The sequence below is a fragment of the Salmo salar genome, chromosome 18 (genome assembly GCF_965601325.2).
Source record: "Salmo salar chromosome 18, fSalSal1, whole genome shotgun sequence".
Classification (NCBI taxonomy): domain Eukaryota; kingdom Metazoa; phylum Chordata; class Actinopteri; order Salmoniformes; family Salmonidae; genus Salmo; species Salmo salar.
Genome location: NC_138308.1, coordinates 32,111,600 through 32,123,947, shown reverse-complemented (window position 1 = coordinate 32,123,947; position 12,348 = coordinate 32,111,600).

Sequence of the window (12,348 nt, the reverse complement as noted above, 5' to 3'; positions counted from 1 at the left end):
AGAGTTCCCACATTTGCTGAGTATTTGTTGGCTGCTTTTCTTTCACTCTGCAGTCCAACTCATCCTAAATCATCTCAATTGGGTTGCGGTCGGGTGATTGTGGAAGCCAGGTCATCTAATGCAGGACTCCATCACTCTCCTTCTTGGTCAAATAGCCCTTATACAGCCTGATGGGATGGCATATCACTACAGAATGCTGTGGTAGCCTTGCTGGGTAAGTGTGCCTTGATCTCTAAATACATTTTTACGTTTACATTTACGTCATTTAGCAGACGCTCTTATCCAGAGCGACTAACAAATTGGTGCATTCACCTTATGATATCCAGTGGAACAACCACTTTACAATAGTACATCTATATCTTTTTTTGGGGGGGGGGGGGGGTTAGAAGGATTACTTTATCCTATCCCAGGTATTCCTTAAAGAGGTGGGGTTTCAGGTGTCTACGGAAGGTGGTGGTTGACTCCGCTGTCCTGGCGTCATGAGGGAGCTTGTTCCACCATTGGGGTGCCAGAGCAGCGAACAGTTTTGACTGGGCTGAGCGGGAAACTGTGCTTCCGCAGAGGTAGGGGGGCCAGCAGGCCAGAGGTGGATGAACGCAGTGCCCTTCTTTGGGTGTAGGGCCTAATCAGAGCCTGAAGGTACGGAGGTGCCATTCCCCTCACAGCTCCGTAGGCAAGCACTATGGTCTTGTAGCAGATGCGAGCTTCAACTGGAAGCCAGTGGAGTGTGCGGAGGAGCGGGGTGACGTGAGAGAACTTGGGAAGGTTGAACACCAGACGGGCTGCGGCGTTCTGGATGAGTTGTAGGGGTTTAATGGCACAGGCAGGGAGCCCCGCCAACAGGGAGTTGCAGTAATCCAGACGGGAGATGACAAGTGCCTGGATTAGGACCTGCGCCGCTTCCTGTGTAAGGCAGGGTCGTACTCTGCGAATGTTGTATAGCATGAACCTACAGGATCGGGTCACCGCCTTGATGTTAGCGGAGAACGACAGGGTGTTGTCCAGGGTCACGCCAAGGCTCGTAGCACTCTGGGAGGAGGACACAATGGAGTTGTCCACCGTGATGGCGAGATCATGGAAAGGGCAGCTCCGTCTTGCCGAGGTTCAGCTTGAGGTGGTGATCCGTCATCCACACTGATATGTCTGCCAGACATGCAGAGATGCGATTCGCCACCTGGTTATCAGAAGGGGGATAGGAGAAGATTAATTGTGTGTTGTTTGCATAGCAATGATAGGAGAGACCATGTGAGGATATGACAGAGCCAAGTGACTTGGTGTATAGCGAGAATAGGAGAGGGCCTAGAACTGAGCCCTGGGGGACAGCAGTGGTGAGAGCACGTGGTGCAGAGACGGATTCTCGCCACGCCACCTGGTAGGAGCGACCTGTCAGGTAGGACGCAATCCAAGAGTGAGCCGTGCCGGAGATACCCAACTCGGAGAGGGTGGGGAGGAGGATCTGATGGTTCACAGTATCAAAGGCAGCAGATAGGTCTAGAAGGATGAGAGCAGAGGAGAGAGAGTTAGCTTTAGCAGTGCGGAGAGCCTCCGTGACACAGAGAAGAGCAGTCTCAGTTGAATGACCAGCCTTGAAACCTGACTGATTTGGATCAAGAAGGTCATTCTGAGAGAGATAGCAGGAGAGCTGGCCAAGGACGGCACGTTCAAGAGTTTTGGAGAGAAAAGAAAGAAAGGATACTGGTCTGTAGTTGTTGACATCGGAGGGATTGAGTGTAGGTTTTTTGAGAAGGGGTGCAACTCTCGCTCTCTTGAAGACGGAAGGGACGTAGCCAGCGGTCAAGGATGAGTTGATGAGCGAAGTGAGGTAAGGGAGAAGGTCTCCGGAAATGGTCTGGAGAAGAGAGGAGGGGATAAGGTCAAGCAGGCAGGTTGTTGGGCGGCCGGCCGTCACAAGACGCAAGATTTCATCTGGAGAGAGAGGGGAGAAAGAGGTCAAAGCATAGGGTAGGGCAATGTGAGCAGAACCAGCGGTGTCCTTTGACTTAACAAACGAGGATCGGATGTCGTTGACCTTCTTTTCAAAATGGTTGACGAAGTCATCCGCAGAGAGGGAGGAGGGGGGAGGGGGAGGAGGATTCAGGAGGGAGGAGAAGGTGGCAAAGAGCTTCCTAGGGTTAGAGGCAGATGCTTGGAAGTTAGAGTGGTAGAAAGTGGCTTTAGCAGCAGAAACAGAGGAGGAAAATGTAGAGAGGAGGGAGTGAAAAGATGCCAGGTCCGCAAGGAGGCTAGTTTTCCTCCATTTCCGCTCGGCTGCCCGGAGCCCTGTTCTGTGAGCTCGCAATGAGTCGTCAAGCCACGATGCAGGAGGGGAGGACCGAGCCGGTCGGGAAGATAGGGGCCATAGAGAGTCAAAGGATGCAGAAAGGGAGGAGAGGAGGGTTGAGGAGGCAGAATCAGGAGATTGTTTGGAGAAGGATTGAGCAGAGGGAAGAGATGATAGGATGGAAGAGGAGAGAGTAGCAGGAGAGAGAGAGCGAAGGTTGCGACGGCGCAATACCATCTGAGTAGGGGCAGAGTGAGTAGTGTTGGAGGAGAGCGAGAGGGAAAAGGATACAAGGTAGTGATCGGAGACTTGGAGGGGAGTTGCAGTGAGATTAGTAGAAGAACAGCATCTAGTAAAGATGAGGTCAAGCGTATTGCCTGCCTTGTGAGTAGGGGGGGACGGTAAGAGGGTGAGGTCAAAAGAGGAGAGGAGTGGAAAGAAGGAGGCAGAGAGTAATGAGTCAAAGGTAGACGTAGGGAGGTTAAAGTCACCCAGAACTGTGAGGGGTGAGCCATCCTCAGGAAAGGAACTTATCAAGGCGTCAAGCTCATTGATGAACTCTCCAAGGGAACCTGGAGGGCGATAAATGGTAAGGATGTTAAGCTTGAATGGGCTAGTGATTGTGACAGCATGGAATTCAAAGGAGGAGATAGACAGATGGGTCAGGGGAGAAAGAGAGAATGTCCACTTGGGAGAGATGAGGATTCCAGTGCCACCACCCCGCTGACCAGATGCTCTCGGGGTGTGCGAGAACACGTGGTCAGATGAGTTCTCAGAGAGTGTCACCAGCAAAGCACCCCCACACCATCACATCTCCTCCTCCATGCTTCATGGTGGGAACCACACATGCGGAGATCATCCGTTCACCTACTCTGCGTCTCATAAAGACACAGCGGTTGGAACCAAAAATCTCACATTTGGACTCAGACCAAAGGACAGATTTCCACCGGTTTAACGTCCATTGCTCATGTTTCTTGGCCAAAGCAAGTCTTTTCTTATTGGTGTCCTTTAGTAGTGGTTTCTTTGCAACAATTCGACCATGAAGGCCTGATTCACGTAGTCTCCTCTGAACAGTTGATGTTGAGCTGTGTCTGTTACTGGAACTCTGTGAAGCATATTTGAGCCAGTTTTATCATAGCGCTTGATGGTTTTTGCCACTGCACTTGAAACTTTCAAAGTTCTTGAAATTTTCCAGATTGACTGACCTTCATGTCTTAAAGTAATGATGGATTGCTGTTTCTCTTTGCTTATTTGAGGTGTTCTTGCCATAATATGGACTTGGCCTTTTACCAAATAAGGCTATCTTCTGTATACCACCCCTACCTTGTCTGTAACGTAGACGCTGGGAGTCGAGAAGCAGGTGACAAGTTTAATATAAATAAGAACATGGAACGAAACAACAAAGGAGTAGCGTCTTGACATGAAACACAGAAACAATACTACCTGGGGAAGGAACCTAAGGGAGTGTCAGATAAAGGGGAAGTAATGTGTGAGGTAATGGAGTCCAGCCTCATGATAAAGTGAAGGTGCGCGTAATGATAGATGTCAGGTGCACGTAACGATAGATGTCAGGTGCGTGTAATGATAGATGTCAGGTGCGCGCAATGACGGTTACCAGGCCCGGTGGATAGTAAACCGGCAATGTCGAACACTGGAGGGGAGGAGCGGGAGTAGACGTGACATTGTCACAACACAACTGATTGGCTCAAACGCATTAAGAAGGAAATAAATTCCACAAATTAACTTTTAAGAAGGCACATCTGAAATGCATTCCAGGTAACTACCTCATGGAGCTGGTTGAGAGAATGCCAATGCTGTGCAAAGCTGTCATCAAGGCAAAGGGTGGCTACTTTAAAGAATCTCAAATATAAAATATATTTTTATTTGTTTAACACTTATTTGCTTACTACATGATTCAATATGTGTTATTTCATAATTTGGATGTCTTCACTATTATTCTACAAAGTAGAAAATAGTAAAATAAAGAAAAACCCTTGAATGAGTAGGTGTCCAAACTTTTCACTGGTACTGTATATTTCCAGATTATGAGTTTGTTATAATAAAATCAAAATCAAAAATCAAAATCAAATTTTATTTGTCACATACACATGGTTAGCAGATGTTAATGCGAGTGTAGCGAAATGCTTGTGCTTCTAGTTCCGACCATGCAGTAATGTCTAACAAGTAATCTAACAATTTCACAACAACTACCTTATACACACAAGTGTAAAGGAATGATTAAGGCCGAACGGCATAGGCAAGATGCAGTAGATGGTATAGAGTACAGTATATACAGTTGAAGTCGGAAGTTTACATACACTTAGGTTGGAGTCATTAGAACTAGTTTTCAACCACTCCACAAATTTCTTGTTAACAAACTATAGTTTTAGCAAGTCGGTTAGGACATCTACTTTGTGCATGACACAAGTAATTTTCAAACAATTGTTTACAGACAGATGATTTCACTTATCATTCACAGTATCACAATTCCAGTGGGTCAGAAGTTTACATACACAAAGTTGACTGTGCCTTTAAACAGCTTGGAAAATTCCAGAAAATGATGGCATGGCTTTAGAAGCTTCTGATAGGCTAATTGACATCGTTTTAGTCAATTGGAGGTGTACCTGTGGATGTATTTGAAGGCCAACCTTCAAACTCAGTGCCTCTTTGCTTGACATCATGGTCAGACCAGTGTTGAACAAACCTGAGCATGGGTGCTTCCTGTTTTAGTTTCTGTCTATAGGCTGGGAGCAACAAAATGGAGTCGTGGTCAGATTTTCCGAAAGGAGGGCGGGGGAGGGCTTTGTATGCGTCGCGGAAGTTAGAATAACAATGATCCAGGGTTTTGCCAGCCCGTGTTGCTCATTCGATATGCTGATAAAATTTAGGGAGCCTTGTTTTCAGAATGGCCTTGTTAAAATCCCCAGCTACAATAAATCCAGCCTCAGGATATGTGGTTTCCAGTTTACATAGAGTCCAATGCAGTTCTTTCAGGGCTGTCGATGTGCCTGCTTGGGGGGGATATACACGACTGTGATTATGATCGAAGAGAATTCTCTTGGTAGATAATGCGGTCGGCATTTGATTGTAAGGAATTCTAGGTCAAGTGAACAAAAGGACTTGAGATCCTGTATGTTGATATGATCACACCACGTCTCGATAATCATAAGGCATACACCCCCGCCCTTCTTCTTACCAGAGAGATGTTTGTTTCTGTCGGCGCGATACGTGAAGAAACCAGGTAGCTGTACCGACTCTGATGTATCCCAAGTGAGCCATGTTTCCGTGAAACAAAGAACGTTACAATCTCTGATGTCTCTCTGGAAGGCAACCCTTGCTCGGATTTCGTCTACCTTGTTGTCAAGAGACTGGACATTGGCGAGCGGTGCGAGATGTGCCCGTCTACGGAGCCTGACCAGAAGACCGCTCCGTCTGCCCCTTCTGCGGTGCCGTTGTTTTGGGTCGCCGGCTGGGGCCTCTTCCGGCGCCGACAGAGATGGCCGCCTCTCTTCGCTTTACTAGGAAACTATGCAGTATTTTTTTTTTTTTTATGTGTTTTTTCTTACATTGTTACCCCAGGAAATCTTAAGTTTTATTACATACAGACGGGAGGAACTATTGGATATAAGAGCAACGTCAACTCACCAACATTACAACCAGGAATATGACTTTCCCGAAGCAGATCCTCTGTTTGGTCCACCACCCAGGACAATGGATCGGATCCTGTGAAATTGAGAGAATTATTATAATGCCCTTTTAGTGCAAGAACTGTTTGAAAAGACAGCCTGAAATTTCAGCCTGTGTTGGTGGGATGTTGTTTTGGTCTGCCTGATGACACCACCAGGTGGTAAATTAGTTAATAGACCAATAAGAAAGAAAGTTCCAAAGCTTTCTACCAATAGAGGCTAGTTTCCCGTTTCCCCCACCCACTCCTAGACAGTCCTATAAAAATTATTGCTTGAGAAATTGCTCTTAGCTAAAAAGCTGCTTTTGTTTATTTTTGACAATTTTAATTGAAAACAATCGCAGTAAGGTACGTAATTGTTACCCAGAAAGGATATGATATTGAAATAAAAATGGCTGCAAATTAAGCCATTGTAGCACTCCACACTCTAACGTGCCATCAGTTTTGTAACAGTATTCATTGATAAACACAAGGCGTGGTAGTGGATTATTTTCACGGTCAGGGGGGAACTGGGTAATGAAAGAAGAGACTCTGGGCTGCATCTCAATAGTCTAATGTGGCTTCTTCTCCTGTCTCCTTAACTCAATTCCTTCACTTGTCCGAAAGGACAGGGCAGGCGACAACAACTCTATGCATTTGCTGTATTCCTTTGCCCTATCCTGTGCTTTCAGATCAGTGCAGATGAAGGAGAGGAAACAGGGAAAGGAGACAGCTTCAAACTATTGAGATGCAGCCTCTGTGAGCGCTGTGGTGTGGTTACGTTTTTTCATCAGTGGTGGGCTCATAGACTAGAGGAATGTGCTGAGTGTCACAGCTACACCCATCCCAGTAGACAGCTGCTGCATTCCTAATGGCTGTCTATGTCCTCTGTCTCTCTCTCGCGCTCTCTCTCTCGTGCTCTCTCTCGCGCTCTCTGTCTTGCACTCACTCTCTCACGCGCTTTCTCTCTCTCACTGTGTGTGTGTGTCATGTGCATCTTTTCACCCTTGAAGTTCTGAGAAAAACATGCAACCCTTCCCTCACCCCTAGTTTATAACTGGCAGCAGCATTTCATCAATGTGGGTGTTCCTATATAAATGTTTTGCAGTAATGATATCAGTAGTAAAATAAATTGCATTGATAATGGCCTTATTATCAGCATTGTCAACATGTAATGCAGTATATACACCCTTATTGAAAAAACACACGAATTTCACGCAATCACGTGAAGTGTTCAAAAAACAGGTTTTAACATGATTTTACGTGATTTTCCACATGTGAAATCATGTGATCACGTGTGACGTGTTCCAAAAACACGTTTTCACATGATTTTACGTGATTTTACACGCGAAAACGTTGTTTTTCTGTAAGGGCAGTATCAGTAGGCTAAGCGATTTACAGCCACGTGTGCATAAAAACACTCACAAACTTTTACAGATGCACAATCGAGAGTACGGCAACTGCTCCACCCACAACCGTAAGGCTCTCCAGAGGGTAGTGAGGTCTGCACAACGCATCACCGGGTGCAAACTACCTGCCCTCCAGGACACCTACACCACCCGATGTCACAGGAAGGACAAAAAGATCATCAAGGACAACAACCACCCGAGCCACTGCCTGTTCACCCCGCTATCATCCAGAAGGAGAGGTCACTACAGGTGCATCAAAGCTGGGACCGAGAGACTGAAAAACAACTTCTATCTCAAGGCCATCAGACTGTTAAACAGCCATCACTAACATTGAGTGGCTGCTGCCAACATACTGACTCATCTCTAGCCACTTTAATAATGGAAAAATTGATGTAATAATTGTATCACTAGCCACTTTAAACAATGCCACTTTATATAATGTTTACATACCCTACATTACTCATCTCATATGTATATACTGTACTCTATACCATCTACTGCATCTTGCCTATGCCGTTCGGCCATCGCTCATCCATATATTTATATGTACATATTCTCATTCATTCCTTTACACTTGTGTGTATAAGGTAGTTGTTGTGAAATTGTTAGATTACGTGTTAGATATTACTGCATGGTCGGAACTAGAAGCACAAGCATTTCGCTACACTTGCATTAACATCTGCTAACCATGTGTATGTGACAAATAAAATTTGATAAAAAAATATATATATATGTAGGTAAGGGTGGTCCTGGGAATTGAGCTCACTATCCTGGCTTTACTAACACTATGCTCTACCAACTGAGCTACAGAGGACCACCACCTGAGTCTGAGACACACGCACACACACACACATACATACACACACACACACACACACACACACACACACCAACATACACAAACACACGCTGACGTACTGTACACACACAACCCTCTCCACCCCTGAACCACTACTGTAAGCCAATGTGACTTTTGGGACGTGTTTGGGACCTCTGACCAATCACAGGTTTAGAACCGTACCCCACCTACTGTTACCTCTGGTCCTGAGCAGCCATTGGTCCACACTCCACACTCCTCTCTGGTGAATCTAGCTAATCAGAGGACCTGGTGGGAAGAGGGAAAATGGAAGTGGGACAACTGCCAAGTTGTGAACACCACAAGTGCTGCTCAGGCTGGTTTAAATTGCTCAAATAGACCCTGTTCACAGATAATGTTCAGTATTTTTTATTATGATTTGCTAAATGTATCCAAATTTAGAGTTAACCTACAGTTAACATTGAAGGCTGACCTTTATACACCAACAGTAAAATAACATTTATAGCTTATGTAATAAAACAACAGTGTAAACAAATGACTAGGACTAATCATTAGTAGGGTTACTTCTTATATCACAGGTGAAGTTAATAGAGACTGTATCTTTGATTGTATACTGCACCAAGGTTATTATAGTAAACGGAAACTAAAACTAAAAATAATCATTAAAAAAAGTATTTAGTAAAATGAAATAAAATAATGAACAAACCCGTTTGAAAAAACTAAAACTATGTGGAAACTTTGACTCCAAAACGAGCAAAATGTTTGAATTATGTTCAGTGCTGGGGTTGGGGCTGTGAGCGAGGCTTCCCAGGCAGCACGACCTTGAACCTGCAGAAAGACAAACAGCTGTTAACAACTTTCCTACAGGCTTCACATCACAGGCAGCCTGACTCTAACTGACTTATCTCAACCTGTTCTGTCAAGTTTAAGGTCTGACTGACATTCAGACAATCCCAAATCGACCCCTCGCTCCTACCCCTAGACACTCCAGAGGATTGGATAGAGGTTAGTCTCGCGAAGCCGGACTCCAAGCCAGAAGATAGATGTCTAATTGGTGCAAGCAATATGGCGCTATAAGAAAATGGCACTAGCTCCTCTGTGCCGTCCAGTAGGTGGAACTTGTACCATACAGCTATGAGTCAGGCAGGCCTAGGGGTCAATTTGGGATTGTGAAAGAAAGAAAACGAGAACACACCGCCGTGTCACCAACATACATAACACAGTCCAGGGAATCCCCCTACACATACTAAGTCAGGATCGTTATGTGATCTCAATGACTTACCTGGTTAGATAAAGGCAAACCCACCCTCCCCCACTAAGTAACCCCTCAGTCATGGGAAGAAAGGGTTCATAATAGCACTGCATGTTGATAGGAGCTACCTCGTATACTGTCTGGGTTTGTTGTGTTGTTGTGGTTGATGACCTCACCTCCTGTATAACACAAACAATATTTGAGTGATTGTGATGATTCTTTGTTTTTTCATTCCTAACATTCCTATTAAAGTCCTATTCCCACTGTAAACTCACCATTCTTATCACAATGTAAACATCCCGAATCCATATAGTATGTTTTTTATTCACCTGAAATTCAATTCTGCTTTGGCAACTGCTCGGATTATAATTGATCAATCTATTATCAATTACAGTGCTTGTGCCGTGACCTTCTTTAACATGTTATATGACACGTGGTCACCCCAGCGATAGATAGCCACTATCTATCTACTCAAATAGTACGATGTTGTCGCGGTAGAAAAGTTCCCCTGCGGTGTCAGCCAGTCATTAACCTTGGCTGTACAGTCTGCTGCTACACCACATCACTCAACTAACCATTGTCTGGTGGCTGTCACACACACACACATAAACTGGCATGCAGATACACACACACACAAAAACCAGTGATTCACTGATTTCTTTGGAACAGAGTTTGCAATGTACTATACTGTAAATGCCAATGTACTATACTGTAAATGTCAATGTACTATGCTGTAAATGTCAATGTACTATACTGTAAATGCCAATGTACTATGCTGTAAATGCCAATGTACTATACTGTAAATGTCATTGTACTATGCTGTAAATGCCAATGTAGTTCTCTCACGTCACCCCGCTCCTCCGCTCTCTCCACTGGCTTCCAGTTGAAGCTCGCATCCGCTACAAGACCATGGTGATTGCCTACGGAGCTGTGAAGGGAACGGCACCTCCATACCTTCAGGCTCTGATCAGGCCCTACACCCAAACAAGGGCACTGCGTTCATCCACCACTGGCCTGCTGGCCCCCCTACCTCTGAGGAAGCACAGTTCCCGCTCAGCCCAGTCAAAACTGTTCGCTGCTCTGGCACCCCAATGGTGGAACAAGCTCCCTCACGACGCCAGGACAGCGGAGTCAATCACCACCTTCCGGAGACACCTGAAACCCCACCTCTTTAAGGAATACCTAGGATAGGATAAAGTAATCCTTCTAACCCCCCCCCCCTTAAAAGATTTAGATGCACTATTGTAAAGTGGTTGTTCCACTGGATATCATAAGGTGAATGCACCATTTTGTAAGTCGCTCTGGATAAGAGCGTCTGCAAAATGACTTAAATGTAAATGTAATGATCACTGTCTGTCAGTTTGAGATACTGGGACACTATGATGACTGTCTGTCAGTTTGATATACTGGGACACTATGGTGACTGTCTGTCAGTTTGAGATACTGGGACACTATGATGACTGTCTGTCAGTTTGATATACTGGGACACTATGATCACTGTCTGTCAGTTTGAGATACTGGGACACTATGATCACTGTCTGTCAGTTTAATATACTGGGACACTATGGTGACTGTCAGTGAAAAAGGGAATATAGTGAATATTGCTTTTAAACAATCTGCTTCTGGTATCCTGACAGGAAAGAGACTACTAAACTGAGCACTGCTGAATTCTTGTTAAAATTCTCCTCTCATTTCTTGGAGATGAGTCAACATGAACTATTACCAGATCCAGATGTGTCTGTGACTGTGTGTATATATACCTCTGCACCATACAGTTATTCAGATATGATTTGTATAATTGTATACAGTGCATTCAGAAAGTTTTCAGACCCTTTGACTTTCCGAATGCACTGTATATTCTCGTACAGTTTTGGGGAGTAGTGAACTACATTTAACTAGTAATTTAATTACATTTTGCAGTAGCTTGATAGTAGTTGAACTAAATTCAAATATTGGTAGTGTTTTCAGTAGTTAATCATTGTTTTGCTATGTAGTGGTGTAGCTAACTACTGGAACTACACACTACTTTTTTTAGCAAAAATAAATTATGGGTGAAGAAAGCAATAATGTCCTATCTTTTTACTCAACAGACCAGCCTAATTTCCACTTAAAACACTTTTTGTGTGACAAATTCTCACTCTTTGTGTGTCACATGACTGGGCAGGGGCGCAGTCATGAGTGGAGCCAGGCCCACCCACTGGGGAGCCAGGCCCAGCCAAGCAGAATTAGTTGTCCACAAAAGCACTTTATGACAAACAGAAGTACTGCTCAGTTTCATCTGGTGGCTGGTCTCAGACGATCCCGCAGGTGAAGAAGCTGGATGTGGAGGTCATTGGCTGGCGTGGACACACATGGTCTGCGGTTGTGAGGCCGGTTGGATGTACTGCCAAATTCTCTAAAACGACGTTGGAGGCAGCTTATGGTAGAGAAAAGTTTTCTTAACCCCCTAGAGTTGATCATCTAAGTTACATAACAAGAAAATCCCCATCAAAATCCATCAATTTAGGCCATAGATATCTGCATGTTTTGTATTGGTTGCATTTTAATCCAAGGCACCTGCTGGTGTCACGCATCTGCAGTGAAAGGTGGCAGAGCTAGAGCGGTGTTGCCAGACCATAAGATATCCCGAAAATCGTTCTTCTCACAAAAAAAAGTCTGTTGCGTCCGATCGGTTTGACCTACAAACTCTGGACTTACAGTACATTTGTGTATTTTTTCATACTGTATGCCGTATCATCTAAAATACAGCATAAGTGTGACTTAAGCTTCCACCCTGTGTGTGTGTGTAGAGTATCAACTGTTCTTTCATATTCCATCACTGTCAGAGCAGTGGGTCAGTGAGTTTCCTACCATGTCCCACACTCTTAGAAAAAAAGGGTTCCAAAAGGGTTCTTTAGCTGTCCCCATAGGAGAACCCTTTTTGGT